The 19,713-nt window shown below is 46.1% G+C and overlaps 1 protein-coding gene across 3 annotated transcripts in view; it reads left to right on the top strand.

Moving 5' to 3' along the window:
- The window catches only part of SORBS1 (sorbin and SH3 domain containing 1), a 231,778-nt gene that overhangs the window by 26,929 nt on the left and 185,136 nt on the right, over nt 1-19,713 (top strand). For all 3 annotated transcript variants that reach the window (XM_047073202.1, XM_047073204.1, XM_047073203.1), the window contains exon 2: nt 13,805-13,954. The gene's annotated coding sequence lies outside the window, so the exon portion shown is untranslated. The remainder of the gene's footprint in view (nt 1-13,804; nt 13,955-19,713) is intronic.

Here is a 19,713-nt window from a genome sequence, read left to right as displayed (position 1 = left end):
GGGGGAGATAACAGTAGTACAAAGTGGGCAGAGATAAGTGCCCCATGCACAGCATGGAAGGTACAGACCATGGCTGCCGTGGGAGGATCCTGGGGCTCAGGAAGCTCTGGGTAATCTGGCCATGTATGTTGAGGATGGATCACAGGTGTGTGTGTGTGTGTGTGTGTGTGTGTGAGAGAGAGAGAGACAGAGACAGAGACAGAGACAGAGAGACAGGTGAGCCCCTTTGTGAGTGCCGCCAACATACCTCTCTGATGATGGTGGCGCTGGAGACACAGTGACCTGATTTTTCAAATATGAACAGAGGGAATAATAGGGAATTCCCCCCCCCCCACCCAGTGAAGCATATCTGCAACTTTTTAGGGGTTTGAGTCTGCACTAAGATATTTAAGATTAGTTTCTTGCTCCTAGCTTTCCTACCGTACCCATTTATATTGAGCAACCTCTGCATAGCAAGCTGAGCTCAGTGCTGTGGTTTCCTGGGTGGCTCAGTTGGTTAAGCGTCCGACTTCAGCTCAGGTCATGATCTCGCGGTCCGTGAGTTCGAGCCCCGCGTCGGGTTCTGGGCTGACAGCTCAGAGCCTGGAGCCTGTTTTGGATTCTGTGTTTCCCTCTCTCTCCGACCCTCCCCCGTTCATGCTCTGTCTCTCCCTGTCTCAAAAGTAAATAAACATTAAAAAAAAAATTAAAAAAAAAAAAAAGACCAAAATCATTGTCCTTGGGTAGGAGTCTCCTAGATAAACAGGATCATTACAAAACTGTGTGATAAGTGTTAACAGGTATGTACAGGGTCCTCAGGGAGAAGTAGGAGGGAACACCTGGTTGGATCAGGTGGGGGGAGGGACACTTGTTTCTCAGAGGAGGTGACACCTGAGCTGGGGCTAGAAGGCTGGGAGGAAGTGTGCCAGGTGGACCAGCCTCTTGGAAGGGATTCTAGACAGAGGGCGGTAATAGCTTTCATCTGACAATAAAAACTGTTCCTGAAAGCCTGCTGTGTGACAGTGGTGAGGCAGAGATGGATGGGACTGTGTCCCAGCCCTGCAGGTGCTCACAGTCAGAGGTGAATAGGAAATGACAGTGAAGGTGACAGTGTGATTGGAATATGGACAGTCTGTGGAAACACAGGGCCCTGCTGAAGTCAGTTGTGATAATTTGCTTATCAGTCTCAGTCTTCCTCTGAGGGGGCCCCTTTGCGGGTCTTTCGTTGGTGAGAGGCTCTGTTGAAGAAGCTGGCTTGCTGTCTGCTGCCCTTGGGGTGGGCTGTGCCCTTCAACAGTTTGGATTGTTCTGTGAGACACCTATTCGTACTTACAGATTTCTTCCTTGTGGTGGCTGCGCTGGGCTTAGCAAGTTGGGCTTGGGCAAAACACTTCACTAGTCTGGGCCTTTTTTTTTCTTCCCACTTACGGAAGAAAGGCTGTTTGGATCAGGTCATTGTTTCTCAAATAGCAGTCTAGGGAGCAGCTCCTTTAGAATGGCAGGCGTGCTTGTGGACATGCAGAGTCCTCGTGGGGTGGCCTCTTGTCCTCATTTGTAGAGCCAGACGCTGGGGAGTGGGGCGTGGGATTTTGCCTTTAACGAGCAGTCCGGGTGATTCCTACACATCTTAGAGTTTGAAGACACCTGGGCCACATGATGGCAACTTCTAATCCTGTCAGCCCTAATCTCCTCAGCCACATCTACGTCCACAGGAACTGGGAAGATAAAGAGTTAGCTTCCGTAATGTTTTATCCCTGCCGGACGCCTCCAGCAAACTGCTCATAGTTTAGGTGTCCTGGCTGGACCCGATCCGCAGTCTGGTTTTGATATTCCTTAAGGAAGAAAAGCCTTGTTAACACGCACCTGAATGTGACTGTCAGAATCTGTTTATGGATCATTATGAGAAACACCTGTCTTAGCTTTTCATCTTGGCTCTAGATCTTTGACAGGCTTCCCTGTTCTGGGTCCCTCCCCTTCGGTCTCCTGCATCCTGACAGGGTCATCTGCGACGTCTAACAGGGAGCCAAAGGTTTCCTCTTCTGTTTGACAAAAAGTGTCTCTGCTTTGGTTCCCCTTCCATCATCTTTGTGAGGTGATTAAGGGAGGCTCACCATAATTTTTTGTTTGTTTTTTTTTTGAAAGCACAAGCAGGGAAAGGGTAGAGAGAGGGGGACAGAAGATCCAAAGCAGGTTCTGTGCTGACAGCAGTGAGCTCGATGCGGGGCTTGAACTCATGAGCTGTGAGATCATGACCTGAACAGAAGTCAGACGCTTAACTGACTGAGGCACCTAGGTGCCCCGAGGCTCACCATATTTTAATAGCTGCCTCCTGTATTCCCATTTTTTGATATTGTGTCTGAAAACACAGTTTAAAAAATTTTTTTCAATGTTTATTTATTTTTGAGACAGAGACAGAGCATGAATGGGGGAGGGTCAGAGAGAGAGAGGGAGACACAGAATCCGAAGCAGGCACCAGGCTCTGAGCTGTCAGCACAGAGCCCGACGCGGGGCTTGAACTCACAGACCGTGAGATCATGACCTGAGCCGAAGTTGGACGCCCAACCGACTGAGCCACCCAGGCGCCCCTGAAAACACAGTTTTTAATGCTCAAAGTAAATGAGAGCTGTATATAGCTGCGTGGTAATTTTCCCTAGCTTCCTATCTCCCCCAGGCCCCCAAATCTAATAGTCCCTAAGACACCACAGTGCTGGTGACTTTGAGAAGCCATTACCCAAGACCACTCTCAGTCTGACACCCTCATCATATTCAGGTGTGAATGAAACAGTCTTTGGCGAGAGTTGGACCAGGCATAGCACTGTAGGCTGGCCCATCATAGAGATGAAACCTTGGCACCTGGTATCCCAGACCTCAAAAATTAAGAACTTTCCTCTGGATCAAATAATTTTGTTCTGTTATTCTGTGTTGTGGTTTTTCTTGTCAAAATCAATCTGTAAACAAATTTCTATGCTAGTAAATTCTGATGAACCTTTCAACATTACCCAGGTGGGAGAAATGCAAAGCTGGCTTTAAACGATGAAAGCGGCAGGTGTAGGTATGCGCCCAAGCAGGCAGGGCCTGCGTGACCCATCTGCCTTGCCTAAGGGCCTTGCACAATTCTCTGCCCACAGTGTGCCCAATATGTGGCTGCTGGAAGGATGGATTTTTATTTTTATTAGTATTTTTTAAATAATTTATTGTCACGTTAGCTAACATATGGGGTATACAGTGTAGTCTTGGCTTCGGGAGTAGATTCCTGTGATTCGTCACTTACATACCACACCCAGTGCTCATCCCAACAAGTGCCCTTCTCAGTGCTCATCTCCCATTTTTGCCATCCCATCAACCTTCAGTTCTCTGTATTTAAAGTCTTATGGTTTGTCTCCCTCTCTGTAACTTATTTTGGAAGGATGGTTTTTTAAAGAACAATGATAGGCTGGTGATTAAACTGGTGAAGGCATGGTATTCAAAGGGTGGACAGTATGATTTGGAACATGCCCTTGTTTTTCCTTAAGTTTAATTTTCCTGGACCTATCATTAGATGCAGGATTAGTTGCACTGCAGAATGGCAGGGAAGAGAAAAAGACATGTTATGCATGTTAAGTACTTTTGTGCATCTGTTAGCTGTTTATTATTTGCCAGTCATTAGATAATCTCCAGAAACTGATTTTGACAAACCTCTTCATTTTGTGTTGGGGGAAACTGAGGCACGGGCATGCAGTGATTAGTGTAAATACATAGTGAAGCTGTTGGCAGCCTAGTTGACCAATAATCAAGAAGGATTTAGAGTACCTCCTCTCTACTGGAATACACAAGAATTAAAATTCAGCTTTGCAAAAGCTGTTAGAGGTTCAGGAGGTCACCTTGGAGTATATAGTTGCTTTGTGACATTGTTGTCACTTGGCTGGTTAGCTTTCACTGGTGTGTTTCCAAGGACAGGGAGCTCACTGTTCACTGAGGCAGTTCCATTTATTTTTTTAATGCTTCTGATTATTAGAATTGTTTAATATGAGCTATCATCAACTTGTCTGATAATTTTCTCCTTTAGGACATTTCTCACTATATTCACATGACATGATTCACTCATTCAGGCATACACGTTGAGCACTGGCTTTTAGAATCAGGAGAAATAAGATAGTAAACAAGGTAGACAAGGTTTTTGCCTCCTGGAACTTAGAGTCCCGTGTTAGTACAGTGGAGGGAGCATTGAACTAGATGTCAGAAAGCAAAGACATTCACTTTAAAAAGAAGAAAGAAAGAAGCAAAGGTTTTGTACCACTTGCAACCTGTATGAATTGGGCTAAGACACTTGAGTATCACTTCATTTTACAGAGGACATTATCCCATTCGACCTTCTAAAGCAGTGAAAGTTCCTTGGGTTGATGGATCTTGAGGAGTATGAATTGTTGATTATTAGGAGCAGTAGTTCTCAAAGCACAGGTCTGGGCCAGCAGCATCAGCATCACCTGGGAACCTGCTAGAAGTGTAAATTCTGCAGCACCGCCCCAAACCTGCTGGCTCAGAAACTCAGGGGGTGGAGCCTGCAAGTTGTTTTTTCACAGGGTCCAGGTGATTCTGATACCTGCCTAGTTGGAGAATCCCTAGACTGAACTGCACCTTGGATTCACCTGCGAGCTGGGCCTTTTTTTTTTTTAACGTTTATTTTTTTTTGAGAGAGAGAGAGAGACAGAGTGTGAGAATGGGAGAGGCAGAGAGAGAGAGAGAGGGAGAGAGACAGAGACAGAATGGGAAGCAGGCCCCAGGCTCCGAGCTGTCAGCACAGCTTACACGGGGCTTACACCTACGAACTGCGAGATCATGACCTGAGCCGAAGACCACAACCGACTCAGCCCCAGAGCTGGGCTTTTCAACCTCTGCCTACTGTACCCTGAGGAGTTAGAGCAGGATCTGAAGGCGGGGCCTGTGCAGAAGCTGCCCAGGTGCTTCTTCTGAGCAGTCTGGGCTGGAAGAGCCAAGGGTTATGGGGTTAGGAGCACAGACAGTGGTTACTGGCTTTGGTTTGACTCCTGACTCTGCCCACTATCAGCTCTGTGGCTTTTGATAAGAAGACTCGGGCCTCATACCCGTCCTTCAGGGTTGTGGTATCAGTCGAGTGGGATGATGTCTGTGAGCTTCTGAGGCTGTGTGTGGCATGTTGGTAAGTAAAGGAGGACTGAAGTTATTGGTGGGTAGCCGTGGATCTTTGAAGCTGATGATGCTTGTCTTTTCTCCCAGCCCCCCTTTCTCTACATTAAGCCTCTACTTTTCCTTCTGGGACGTAATTCCCTGCCCCCTCTTTTGGGAAACTCCATTTTGTCCATAAGTCTCTTGAAAAGACAGTGTCCCATTTGACACAATTATAGATGCGCCTGCTGTTTATACTTGTAATTCCACTGCTCAGAATCTGTCTTAGAGATATACCTGCAGAGGTGAGAAATGATGGTGTTTGTTTATTTCTTACACACTGTAGTAGCAAAAGCCTGGGATCAATCTAGAATCTCCATGCAACTGAATCCTATGCAGCCCCAGAAGGAATGAGGCTGCTCTTCAGGTACTATCTTGGAATTCTGTAGGATGGAGTTTTTAAGTGAAAAAAGCAGAACTGCATATATAGTGTGCCACCATTTGTGCAATAAAAGGGGAGAACAAGATACGTTTATTTGCTTACATATGTGTATAGTACCTGTGGAAGGGAACATAAAAACGGGTAACCTTGTCTGCCTCTGAGGAGAAGACTGGGCGACCACAGGACCCAGTAGAAGGGGGACTTTTCACTATAAACTGTTGGGTGCCTCTTAAATTATGTGATTGTAACCCATTTAAAACAGTGTGGTATCCTGAGTGGAATCCTCTACTTGTGGCCTGAGTGCTATGGGGTACGGTGGGAGTATTCCCATTTTCTTGTGAATTGGACACTGTCCTACTTGTGATGCCATTTAAGATTGCATTACTCTTGGTACTGTGGGCTCTGATGGACCTTGCAGTCAGCAACAGCACCCAGCTCCGTTTCACATGAATGGTTGGCAGGGCGGGTCTCTCAGATGGGAGGAAGTTTGGAACTGCCCCCAGCCTGCACTTGCACAACCGGCTTTGTATTTGGCCCAGGATGCTAGGCTGTTGGGGTCATTTGAATCTGGATTCGGTCATCTGTAGCATTAGCTCTTCTCTGCTTTGTGCCATCTGGGGGTTTGGTGAGTCTGCCTCCTGTGTCCATCTTTAGTCATCATTGTCAAGACAATGGACAGGGTGTGACTGAGAATTGACTACTGCATCATGCTGTCAGTAACCTTTCTCTAGCTTGTCATCAAGCCATTAAAGATACCGGTGCACATAGTTACTCACCAGATGTTTAATGTGTGCCTGTTGTGTGCTAGACAGTGTGTTAGTGCTGAGGGTACACAGAGTTAAGACTACCTTCTTGCCCGAGAGGAGATCATCATTTGGTACAGAGGCTGGAGGACTTTATTATTTAAAAAAAATTTTTTTAATATTTATTTTTGAGACAAGGGGAGAGCATGCATGCACGTGAGCAGGGGAGGGGCAGAGAGACAGGGAGACACAGAAGCCAAAGCAGGCTCCAGGCCCCAAGCTGTCAGCGTAGAGCCTGATTCCAGGCCCGAACTCTGGAGCCGCGAGATCATGACCTGAGCTGAAGTCAGACGCTCAACTGACTGAGTCACTCAGGGGCCCCTGGAGGACTTTATTTCTAAAGGGCCAGATAGTAAATATTTTTGGTTTTGTGGACCATACAGTCGGTTGTAAACACTTAATTGCCCTTGTAGCACCGAAATAGCTGTAGACAACATGTGAGCAAATAGCATGATTATTCCAATAAAATGTTACAAAAGCTGGTGACTGGCTGGATTTGACCTGTGGGTAATAGTGTACTGACCCCTCGTCTAGTAGGAAGACAGACTAATAGCTCAGTCAAGTTTAATAAGTGCTATGAGAGGGGCATGGGTATGTACCAAGTACAGTATGGCCCAAAGCAGGAGGGAGTGATGTACGTTTTGGGGGGGTAGTTCAATGGGCTCCATAGTCCTACACTAATACAAGCTGCTTGACTCTGTTTCCCTAACTTAAGTGAATCATGGGAGATTAAGATGTTTTGCTGAAATCATGATATATTTTAGCTCACATTTCACCTGGTCTGCCAATTTGGTCATCACAACAAAAGAACACTGGTTGCTTTTTGGCATGACTTGGTCATCATGTACCCACGTTCACACTGTTTTCTAAATGTCCTCAAGCCATTCATTGTGTAATTTCACCAGGAATCCTCATTGGTTTGTAGTTATCAGGGCTTATTTACTTGTAGATGGCAGGTTTGCCCACATTCCTACTGTAAATGGGGACACTTGCCCATGTCTCCTGCCATCAGACCCTTTCCTCCTTTGTGTGATTTTGCAGTTGGTCAATTGCAGTTCTAAGAAACTTTTATAGTCGTGAAATATGCATGAAAGAAATGATATATTATGTAAAGAAAATTTGGAACCATATAAAAAAAATGGAAGGGGTGCTAAAATAAATCAGTCATGGTACACCACTCCAACTTGGCCCCTGGTAATATTTTGGTTCATTTCTGCCAACTATGTGAAAAATAATCGAAGCTTACAATCAGACTGCTTTGGAAGGCTATGGTTTATAGTGGGAGCCTGATGTATCAGCTAATGACTAAAATTTTGGGGGCACCTCGGTGGTTCAGTTAAGCATCCGACTTTGGCTCAGGTCATGATCTTGTGGTTTGTGGGTTCGAGCCCCATGTCAGGCTCTGTGCTGACAGCTTAGATCCTGGAGCCTGCTTGGGATTCTGGGTCTCCCTCTTTCTCTGCCCCTCCCCTGCTAGCGCTTTGTTCCTCTCTCTCCCAAAAAATAGACAGACATTAAAAAGAGTTTTTTTTTAATTTTAGAGGAGCATGATTCAAGTGTGTTAAGAGGGTAGTGGAAGCACAGAGGAGAAAAAGGTCTGTTTCACCTGGGTAGGGAGATGGCTAGGAAAAGCTCCACTGGACAGGTGACTCTTGATAATCAAGGTGAAGCAGTAGTTGGAGGAACAGGAAACTGAATTGTATAGAAGCTATAGTCACAATCACATGCTGAATGTATATAGGGAGGGAGGGGGAAACAACTGCAAGAAAATGTCCCAGAATAATAATACTGTGCTAGGAATGTTGGTGAATGTGGTTTTATTTTCTCTGGTTTTCCAAATGGCAGTATATTGCCTCTTGTTAGTTTTTTGTTGTTGTTTTTTTTGTTTTGTTTTGTTTTTTGTTTTTTAACACCGCACACATGTGCCCCAGTCCAGGGTTGCAGAGCTTGGCTGCAGGCCTGCTGTGGGGTCAGGAGCTCGAGCCAGGGTGGCAGGGTTCATGCAGCCTGGTCATTTTCATCTGCAGTACTGAGGATGAAGTCGAGAAACTGGTAATCCTGCAATAGCCCAGATCCCTTGGAGTATTTGAGATTTGAAAGTTCTAGACAACTCTTGGATGTATCTTGAGTAAAACAATACAGACGGCTTCTTTGCAACCCAGACTGATTAGGTCAGACCTTGCTTCTCTGTGCTGAAGTCGTTTGCATACCAAAGAGTTATTTTCCAAATGTTCAAGTGCAAAAGCTTGAGATAATGGTTTGGGAATAAGTGACATTACTGGGGACATAAAATGTTTACATGTGGATTCCCCCCCTCCTTAAAAATTATGAAAAATAAACAGGCATTTACTGCCACGATGCCCCATGGTATTTCTGGCACTGGATTTCCCATCTTTAGCATTCATTTCCACCAGTCATGTCCATACACAGAAAACTGGGCACCCAGAACTGGGGAGGGCCTTGCTGCATTAGCTGCAGACATTGAGTCCTGTCTCATCCCTCTCCACTGGGGAGAGAAAGAGTTGTTGGGCCGCCCTGGGTCCAGATTTGGCTTTGCCTCTTCCTTGCTATGTGACTGCAGGCAGGGTGTTTGAGCTCAGCTTTTTCTCTCTATTAAATTGGGATGGTAAAATTGACCTCACAGCTGTTGTAAGGGCTGAACCAAGTAGTGTGTGTAAGCACTGGCCTAGTGCCGAACCTATGAGCAGGTGCTCAATACATCATGGCTGCTGTTATTCATTATTACTATTTGATTGTTAGCACCAGCCTTGTAAATTGGCTGATGTGTGTACTAGAGGCGGTGTACAGAAAGCACTCTGGCCCTACCTTTATTATCAGTACTTTGCACCAGTGATTCCAAATATTGACATGAAGTTGGCTGGGTGTAGGGTACTGATGGGAGTCACGGTCCACGTACGTAAAATAACATTTGGCCAGATTTCACTTGGAGAGATCATGTGACACAAGACTTCCTACAGGATCTCTGAAGGGCTGACATCAGAAAATGTCAGGTGCTATGTACAGTTCCATTATGTTCTTGATAAAGTGGGAAACACACATATGTTAAGGGTTCAGATATGTGTTGATTGACTAGAAAAACGAAAAGGGAATAATCAGCAACAGGTAAGAAGGGAGGAAAGGAGGCCCTTCTGGGTTGGGTTCTGGGACCGTGTAAAAGCTTCCCCACCCTTCTTGTCCCTCTCTAATCTGTAACCACACTAGGAGCTGGCTCTGAGCTTTCTGAGTGCCTGGAAAACTTGTCTTCTTGAAGTTGGTGATGTAACTTCATACTTATTCCAGGACAGCCCCAATTTTTACTTTTTTACTGCTCTGAGGTCCAGCTGAATCCTAAATTCAGTCTTATTCGTGACCAGAAACAAAGATAAAATTAGGGGAGAGAATTCTGCCCTCAATGAGGAGGTCCTGAGGGCAGGAGGATTGACTCAGAAGCCATTAGAGAAAGGGTTAATCAGTCTGCATTTGTCAGCCTCTTTGGATAAAAAAGTCATCTCTAAATTAGGGCTGACATATTCCTCAGTTACATGGAGCACTGAGCTCCCTCTGTATGCTGCGCACCTCTGCCTGCTGTTAAATATCAGCTGTTTCTGAAGGCATGATCCGACCTTCAGTCCTTTTTCTCCATGCTTACCCGGTCATGCCCGTTTGGGGACTGGGAAGACCAGGAGTCAGGCAAGCGTGGGACCTTAGCTGTGAAGGCTGGCACACAATAGGTGTTTTACAAACACTCTTCTGTCTTGGCATCTGGTGCAGGACCCATTTGTGGCAGTTATGTTGAATCTAGGGCACGGATAGAACTGGAACCGTCCTTTGTGTCTTTTTAACAGTAAAGGAGATGGTATTCAGCATACTCAGGTCAATGTACAAAACCACTTTATTTTTTATTTAAAAAAATGTTTATTTGAGAGAGAGTGCAAGCACATGGGGGAGGGGGAGGGGGGGAGAGAGAGAGAGAGAGAGAGAGAGAGAGAGAGAGAGAGAACCCCAAGCAGGTTCCACACTGTCAGCACAGAGCCCAACACGGGGCTCAAACCCACGAACCGTGAGATCATGACCTGAGCCAAAATCAATAGTTGGATGCTTAACTGAGCCACCTGGGAGCCCGTAAAAACCACTTTAAATATCTTTGTAGAAATGTCTGTTTGAACACATTTTATGGAAGGTGAAAATCTGTTGCCCTCAGTTTAGCTGCTCACTACCCTTTTCCCTGAGGCGTTGGAACCATAGCTTTGGATCTCACAGATGAAATCTGTCCTCGGTCTTCTGAGGCCTCCCGGCATTTCGTGCACAGTCCCGGTAGTTCTTTGTGCTCTCTCAAGTACGCAAGCATAACACTTTATTTTTAAATACCTTAAAATTCTCAGTTTATAAATATATTTTATCATTTAAAGGGCTTGTCTAAGTATATTCAGGCATTTTGAGCTTATTTTAGAAGGTAGAAAATGTCTTCGTTTTGTGTCTGCCCTCTTGGTGGTGGGTCCACTCAACATATGTCCGTTTGCTTTTCTTTTTTTGCAGGGGATTGGGTGCTCATGTAGCACAATTGGTTTCCCAGGTTTGTTATGTCTTTGCTGTTTGGGGGAATTGCAGACCCCCCTCTCGAACAGCCTGGGCAGGTAGGGCCGAGGCGGCTTCAGGTGGGCTAACTTGATGCTGGGCGTCGTCTTTAGCCCCATTCTCTCTTTTCCCTTCTCTTCTCCTCTTATTCAGTTTTCCTTGTTTCTCCTGACGCCCCTGCCACTGAAGTGTTGTGTATATGTTGCTGGATTCAGTACGTTGAGGCTTGTAAAGAAGGGGGATGTTTTCTACCCCCACTCTGTCTTCTGCTACTCCTCCTAGCTCAGGCTTTATTTATTTATTTTAAAGTATATTTATTTTTTTAGTTATCTCCACAGCCAACGTGGAGAACTTATGACCCCGAGATCAGGAGTTGCATGCTCTTCCGACTGAGCCAGCCAAGTGCCCTGCTCAGGCTTTATTTTGATGAACATTTTACAAAATGGCTCTGGTCATTTCCCCATGCCTTGCTGTTTGTGTAAAAGTCTGTATGGCTTTTGCAAAGAGTGTGATGGCTCAGGGGTCGGCAACCTTCCCGAAAATGGATGTCCACTATTTGTGACTCCTATTTTGGTGCTGGGGGTGACGGTGCTCACCCTTGGCAGAGACCAGCAGGAGGTGGTGACTTTTACAGGGGCTGCTGGCCAGCACCAGGCTCGTCGGCTCCCGCTGTGCCCGTTGCTGACTGTGCTTTTCGGCTATTGTGTTTTGGCTTCTGAAGTGTCGTTTGTATTGGCCATCACGTCTGTGCTGTTCCACAGCCTTTTCAGCCTAGGAATTACACCACTTGAACATTTTTGACCTTGTAAGGCTTGGAAGAGAGACTGTAAATCCCAGATCACTCTGTACAGCAGTGCAGGGGCTGACACGAGGGAGAGATCATTGCTTGGATGGATGGCCTTGGCCTCTGAAGGCTGATCCTTCAGTTGGCCTTGGCTTATATATTGAACACGTACCAGAGGGAGCTGGTGCAGCATAGACTGCTGGTGAGCAGGAGCCCGAGGGAAACTTGGGACAAACACCTGCTTCCACAGCAAAGGATATTTTTTCCTTTTCCTGCTATAGATGGGAGGTTTGTGTTTAATTAAACATATGGTACACAGGGTCTTTTCCCTTATTTCTTATCCTTGCTTCATTCCAAGCCAGTTTCAGGGAGCCTAGTAGAAAAGTCAGTGGCCACCTCTGCCCTTCCTTTCTTCCCTACCAGAAAGCGCAAGGTCTCTGGCTCTGGCTAACCTCCACTTTGGGTGAGGGAGGGCTGAGCAGCCTCACGGTGGGGTCCTGGGTGAAGGCCTGGAAGATGTGATGCTTTTTGACTGGCAGGCGTTTGTATGTGCCCAATGCACTGGGTCTCCTCTAGTAACGGGCATCTAGTCCCCCCTTTTACATTACTGGGAAGGAAGCCTCCTGGGATCCAGGGAGGTAAAATGATTTACTCTGGGCCACATGGTAGTAGAAGAACCCAGAGTAGAATTGTCTGCTTTCTGCATTTATACCATTACATTGGCTCACCGAGGCCTGTATGTCCTTCACGGTCTGGAGAAAATTACACCGCGTCAGCATGGGGATAGGTAGCTGAATATGGCTAAGAGCAAACACTCTGCGATCTAATTTGGGTTCCAATTCTGGCTTTGCTGCTTATTAGCTATATGATTGTGAGCGTGCTGCTAACTTCCCTGATTCTGTTTCCTCATCTCTAGGATGGGAACCATACCCCCACCTCGTTAGGTTTTGCGGATCACCCCAGACTGTTCCTTGGTACATATAGACAGTCATTACGTTGCAGCTAACAGCATTTCCCATGGCTTGCTTCAGAGTTGAGGCTGGGGTGAGTGTGGGGTCTTCCTTCCCTCCTCTTTAATGGAGTCTGAGGTAGGGAGAACTGCAGTAAATCCCAAACCTGCCTGCATTCCTGCACCATGTTCGTGCGGGACTTGCCCCGTGGGCAGACTGAGGCCCTGGGGACATGCACCCATTGGAAGGGGACGCCTGTGGTTTAATAATCCTCCCTTTACTGGCCGAGTGATATGGCAGAGGCAGATTGATTTTATTGGGGCGAGAGAAAAAGAGTTGCATGCTTCTCCAGGTAACCCTGAGTCTTAGACCACCAACTTGTGCATACAGCCAGCTGCACATAACCTCCTGTTTCCTTTACCCATCCCTGCCCAGCTGCCCTGGTAGGATTCATTCTCTAAATATTTGAGGACCTACTGTGTTCCAGGTGCAGGGCAAGACACTTTTGTGAGCATAAGCAGACCTAGGCCTTGATTCTTTGGAGCTTATGGGGTTGTGGGGAAGATAGACATTAAGTGATTAAAGATAAAATTATAATGCTTGTAAGGTTGTGAAGACGTACTTGGGGCCTTTGGAGCATGCACTGGAGAAATTTGACCTGGTCTGGGAGGCCAAGGAAGGTTTCCAAAGAAGTCACAATTGAGCTAAGAACTGGAGGCAGACGAGAAGGGAGAATTATGAGTGACCAGCCACCCTCCTTCCTTTCCCTTGGTCTTTTAGGAGGCAGTCAATTCTCCTGCCCTCAATCCTTTTGTAATTTTATGTGTTTGCTGTTTTTTTTTTTTTTTTAACTTCATAGTTTTTGGGGCAAAAATATAGTATGACTGCTACTTTAGGAGTTCAACAAATGGTTATAGTTTATATTTTTTAATGTTTACTGTGTGGCAAGCACCGTATGTACAATGTTGTTTAATTTCTTCAGCAACCTTGCAAGGTGAGTATTACGATTTCCAGGTGAAGAAACTGAGGCTCAGAACGGCTAAGCGACTTGAGTTTTGTCTCATGTTGGTTAATGATGGGAAAGTTGGGATCTGAACCATTTGGGCCACTGCCAAACCTACCTGTACCCTTCTGCCTCTCCCTCTTGCAGATGAAGTTTTGTGGCTTGACCTGGGGATCCAACCACCATCTCCATGTTGTGTCCATGGGGAAAATGCGATCTGAGTCCCAGCCCTCCAACTTATAAATGAACTTTTGGAGCATGGCCCACTCACCCGTTGAGGATTGTTGTCTCTGTCAGGTCAGCATTGAGACTAAGTGAATCTGTCTCACAGTGGTTTTAAAATTGCTTTTTCAGTTCCAATCCAGCATTAATGGAGGATGGTCTTAGAAACAGTCACTTGAGGTGAGTAAGAGTGGGCCAGATAGAAAGAATGCCAGTTTCATTCCTGCTGCCTGCAGTCTCCCTGTGGGCCATGGGGAAAGAATTTGAGGTAGACTGGTAACTTTTAATTACTTAGAGTTAGGTCTCTGTCACTCTTCTGTGGTTAGGCAGTGAGCTCTAGATGGGGGCAACGTGTCAGTCACTTCATTTCTCTGAGCCTCAATCTCTTTACCTGTAAAATGGCATGATAATGCGGCTTTATTTCCTCAGCGTTGGTGTGAGATTCAATTGAATTATAGGACCTTAGGACTAGAAGAGGGTATCCATGAGATAATGTTTAAAAATGTTTTTTAGGCCTATGTGAAGGGATGCCACTTTTGTTGATTTACTGTTATGGTTCACATTATTAATAGCATGCCACTTCTCAAACTTCAGCTGTATCAGAATCGCCCGGAGGGCTCATTAAGCCACACATTGTTGGGCAGCTCCTCCAGATTTTCTGATCCAGTAGTGCTAGAGTGGGGCCAGAGGATTTGTATTTTTAAATCTTTCCTGTGTGATGCTAATGCTGTTGGGTTGGTGGCCACACTTTGAGAACCACTGACAGATACCACTTAGATCTGGAGCCCCTCGGCCCTGCCACTGCCTCAGGCCTAGAGAGTGATAGCTGAAACCCATGGACCATTGGGGGATAGTGCATGTGGTGGTCTGTGCAGGCCATGTTGTAGCCACATAGAGCTGAGTGGGCACTGGTGACCCTAGGTCAGTGTCTGTGATGTCTGGAATTGGGTGGGAGCATCCTCTCTGTTTCTTTGCATCCCTTAGGACTTAGGATGGCTTTTGAAAGTCTCCACTACTCAGGGGCAGAGGGTATCTCTTGCAGGTTGCTTTGGGTCAAACTTAGTCCCATCCACATTGGTGAACTCTCTCACCAATGGATCTTGGCTCAGATCCACCCAAACTGAAGCCCTCTTTGGTTCCTGTAAAGAAATCATCTTTCTTGTGATCGTTCAAGGTTGTAGTAGAGGGAGAATCTCCCTATGGGGCTGGGTGGCTCATCTTTATGTTCTCTCTCTCTTACCCTAAGAGATTTCCCACTAATTGCTTTAACACTTTACTCTCTGTCTCCGTGACATGTGTGGTTTCTGCTTAAATCTCTTTCCTAATTGAGATACCCAACTTTTCCCTTAATTACCCCCATTTCAGAAGAAGGCAGGCTGGAACAGGCTAGCAGCAGTTCTCACACTTTTGCATATTGAGTAGCTTGTTTAAAACACAGATTCCCTGGCTACACCCTCAAAGACTGACTTCTCAGGTCTGGAGAGATTTTTAGGGATCTGAGACCTAGACTTAGGGAAACAATTAAAGAGAATTTGACTTGCTTTTCAGTCTGCCAACATGTGGTGGGCACTTTTACTCCAGTCACCCAGGAGCCCCTGCTTGGATGTCTGTTTTCCTTCGAGTCTATATTTCCATACCTGAGACAAAGCTGTGGGGCTGGGGTGTGGTTTGTTTAATGTTGGCTTTCTTGGCCAACAGATGACCCGGCCATTGGTTCTTTGAGGAGAAGAAAGCCTCGGGATTTCTGTTTTGGCCACTAAGATCTTTTACCTTCTATCATATTCCATTTAAACTATGCCTACCCCAAGGTCTATTGCAAAGTCTGGGTGACCTTTGTGGCCAACACTTGATCCATTCTCTCAACTTCTTATGACTGATAATGAGTTTTTAACTTCTTTTGCTTTATATGGCTGTCTGACTAGCTTTCACTGGGCTGATTTTTATCTCTGTGTTTTGTTGTAAGCATCATGGAAGTTGTGTCTAGATGGCACTGGGCCTATAGATATCTAATCAGTGGCGGGATAGGTAGGTTCACTATGATGTTTCTGGGCTGGCCACTGCTTGATGCCTGCACAGATCTCAAGACCATGGCAGTAAGGGTCTAGAACTGGCTTGACATCCAGTGTTTTACATGGAGAGTCGTGTGTGTGTGTGTGTGTGTGTGTGTGTGTGTGTGTGTGTGTTTTCTTTTTAGTACAGGCCCTTGAGGATTACTGTCAGATAGTACTTCCAAGGAGGGAGCTCCAGGCAAGTCTGGGCCCTAACTGAAGTTTGAGGTTTTCACCAAAAATGGACCGGCATCAAGAATGGACCTGGTCAGATAACTATTCCACTGCCTCAGTGGTTGGCAGAAGCTTCTGGCTACAACAGAGTTAGCTGGGTATCAGCTGTGGCAGCAGATTACTCCTAAGGCTAGTTGAGTGTGTGTGTATGAGAAAGAAAGAAAAGGCCCTTACTTCAAACAGCATTTTTCCTGTGTCTCCCAAGGATCTATTTTGTCCCTTTAAATGTTTCTTTTTCTTTTTTCTACATAATAGTCAATGTTCAGGATTGTGGGGAAAAAATTCAGGAAACAACCCAAAAACCCAGTTTTCAAAAGGGCCTGGGCAAACCCTCAGCATTTTGTAAATGGCTCTTTCTAGCCGGATCATTTCTATGGTGGCATGCCAGGTCCCTGCGGCAAGATTGCCGAGTGCTTTGCCCATTCTGCTCGGTCTAAAGTAACTTCTCAGTTCATTCTATTCCTTTTTAATTTTCGTGGTTTCTTGAGTTTGGGTAACTAAATTTAAAGTAAGAGCATGAAATCCGTATAGTACAACCACAGACCCAAAGACCATTGGAGCGACAAGAGTCCTCCCCAGATGGTCCTAGATGGCCCACAGAGATCTTGCAGCTGCTTGGGACCATGGTTGTAAGCCCAGGTGGCCTGCCTCTGAATCTAATACTCTTCTTCTGCCCGTGCTGCCATTGCGGAGGTTCTACTTCCCTTTACCCTGCTGCTTGGCCAAACTCAGGTGTGGCCGGTAGAGACCAAAGGGCTTCCGGGGCCAATGGAACCACTTAAGTTCAAGGAGACTCATGAGGAAAGGGGTGTTGTTCAGATTGCATTTTAAAACGGGTTGGGAATAACACTGGCTGTAAAAACATGATCAGAAATCTGCAAAATCAACACTCTTTCTTCCTGGTAAACATGAAAGCCCAGCAGCTGCACCTCCCTCACACGTGTTTGACCAACTGTTGTTCAGGACATCACGCCTCCCGTGGTGGCGTATGATTGCTGACTGAAGCCAGGATTGGCATTCCATCTCTTTGCTGGGTGGAACAGGGCATGTCCGTGCTCTCAAAGCTGTTCAGGTTGTCTTTGAACTTAGACTGGAGCACGTATGCATCCATCTGGGGTTACATGGACACTTGGATATGATACCACACATCCCTTGTCTGGCTTTGCCGACTCCAGACCCAGTGCGGGTAGAACTGATCTTATTTAGTCAGAGGTGGGGATTTGTGGGTGACTTCTTTTCCGTCAGAATCCTCACTCTCTTAGTCACCCCTAACCTCTGTTATACAAGAGAATTTTGTTTATTTCAGAGAATCAGCCCACACACAGGTTTGAAGCAAGTCCAAAAGGAACATTTGCCACTGTGTAAAAACACGTCTCATCTTGCTGCTCTTTGATGAGAACCGGTCCATCCCTTCTATTCACCCCTCCACCAATCCCCCCACCCAACCCCGTTGCCTACATCATTTTAGCAAACTTACTGTATGGGAATTTACCGGTTTATTTCTCAGAACTGAAGCTAGTGCCTGACTTTCTTCAACGTTTATTTATTTTTGGGACAGAGAGAGACAGAGCATGAACGGGGGAGGGGCAGAGAGAGAGGGAGACACAGAATCAGAAACAGGCTCCAGGCTCTGAGCCATCAGCCCAGAGCCTGACGCGGGGCTCGAACTCACGGACCGCGAGATCGTGACCTGGCTGAAGTCGGACGCTTAACCGACTGCGCCACCCAGGCGCCCCGTGCCTGACTTTCTTAAGGAAATACTTGGGGAAAGCAAAACTGCTTTATTTGTGCTGTCATTTTTTTCCCCCCGTAAGTTTTCATGTATCTTCATAAGGAGATGGCTTGGGAACAGTTACTGAGAAGAATGCAGAGGTCATTAAGAACCAGTATTCATTCCTGGAGTATTCATTCCTGGAGATACAAGCCTGTCAAACAGACCTTATTCCTTTTTAGACATGGGCTCTGGGACGTGCAGGAGATACAGCGCCCTGCGTGCTCGTGTCTGGGAAGCATCTAACGGGAAGAAGTGCATTAAGAGCATAGGGCTAAAATGAGAAGTGAGGGCTGGGTGATAAGGCTGCAGGTGGATTCGCTGCTGACTGGATTACCAGAACAGATCCACATTCTCTATGTGGGAGGCCTCTTTTTGCAGACCTAGGATTGTGCCTGGGTCTGTCCTGGTCAATATTTTTTTCTCAGATACTTGGAGCTGTAAAGGGCAGCCATATGAAATACACAGATCTGTTAGGGCCAGGGGAGAGAGAGCTTACATTTCAAAGAGTAAACAGAACCCAAAAATCTCTTTTAAGATATGTCCAGCATCTGGATTATAAAAAAATCTTCTACGTGTAGGATGGGGGTGACCTGATTGTAAAAGAAGCTTTCATGGGGGAAAAAAAGACTCATTTTGGAAGCTGAGAAAAAGAGGCAGGTCCCTCTCAGAAGGATGGAGAGAGGAGTAGGTGGTTCTTTAGCTGGATACCCTGATAATTTCAGGCTTGCCTTCTGGGGCTACTACTTACCCTCCCACCCCCAGGTGAAGCGGGACTGGGTACGTGCCCCTTCCACCTGCAAGTGACCCAGGTACAGTGTGAGTTGACTTTGACGTTAGCCCTTCTACCTGGTCTCCCTGAGAAACCACAAGTTTCTCCCTGAGAAACTCCCTTGCCCACACAAGGAGTCTTACAGATCTGCACTGGCTTTTCCAGGCAGGGGTCTGAGCTCTTTTTCTTTCTGAGGGTTTCCCGGTCAGGTCCTAGGCACTGGGGCTCACGGCTGCCTTTATTTAAAAAAAGGGAGGGGAGGGGTGCCTGGGTGGCTCCATTGGTTAAGCGTCGACTTCAGCTCAGGTCGTAATCTCATACTCCATGAGTTCGAGCCCTGCGTTGGGCTCTGTGCTGACAGCTTAGCTCAGAGCCTGGAGCCTGCTTCCGATTCTGTGTCTCCCTCTCTCTGCTCCTCCCTTGCTCTCTCTCTCTCAAAAATAAATAAACATTAAAAAAAATTTTTTTTTAAATCTTCAAAATGGTCTTTAGAAAATGGCTAAATGGAACACTTTGTGTTCCTGTTTTAAACTTAAAGACCAATCTATTCTGCAAATGCAAAAAAATAGCTAGAAGATGAGTTCAGTTCCATAGTGCTTCAGGTTGAGCAAAGGCAGCAGGAAGAAGGTACAGGTGTGAGAGAGGGGACTAAAACAGGAGACGGGGGTGGAGTGGGGAGGGAAGCTAGGGACCGGTGGGCAGGAAGACAGAAAAGCAAAGAGACTTGCACAGGAAGAAAGAAGACACAAAGAGAAAACAGCACAATTTGAGGTGAAACCAATTTGCAGTAAGAAGGCCTCTGCCCCAGTGCTGCAGTCTTAGGTCTAAGAATTCTGAGGAAATCCCAACCACTAGCAAAAAAGGATTTGTTTTTTTCTTTGTAAATGTGTCATGTAGTTAAAATATGACAACCTGATCTGCCTATCCTTACAGAAAGTAATCTTTATTGATAAGTAAGAAGCTAAGGCCCAATTTAATACCTTTGAAAAGATTCCTTCTTGGGGCGCCT

The sequence above is a fragment of the Lynx rufus genome, unplaced genomic scaffold, assembly GCF_022079265.1.
Source record: "Lynx rufus isolate CCGP_SWC_20201006 ecotype Redwood Valley unplaced genomic scaffold, mLynRuf1.p SCAF_11, whole genome shotgun sequence".
NCBI classification, from domain to species: domain Eukaryota; kingdom Metazoa; phylum Chordata; class Mammalia; order Carnivora; family Felidae; genus Lynx; species Lynx rufus.
This window is presented reverse-complemented; position numbering and strand designations above follow the sequence as displayed.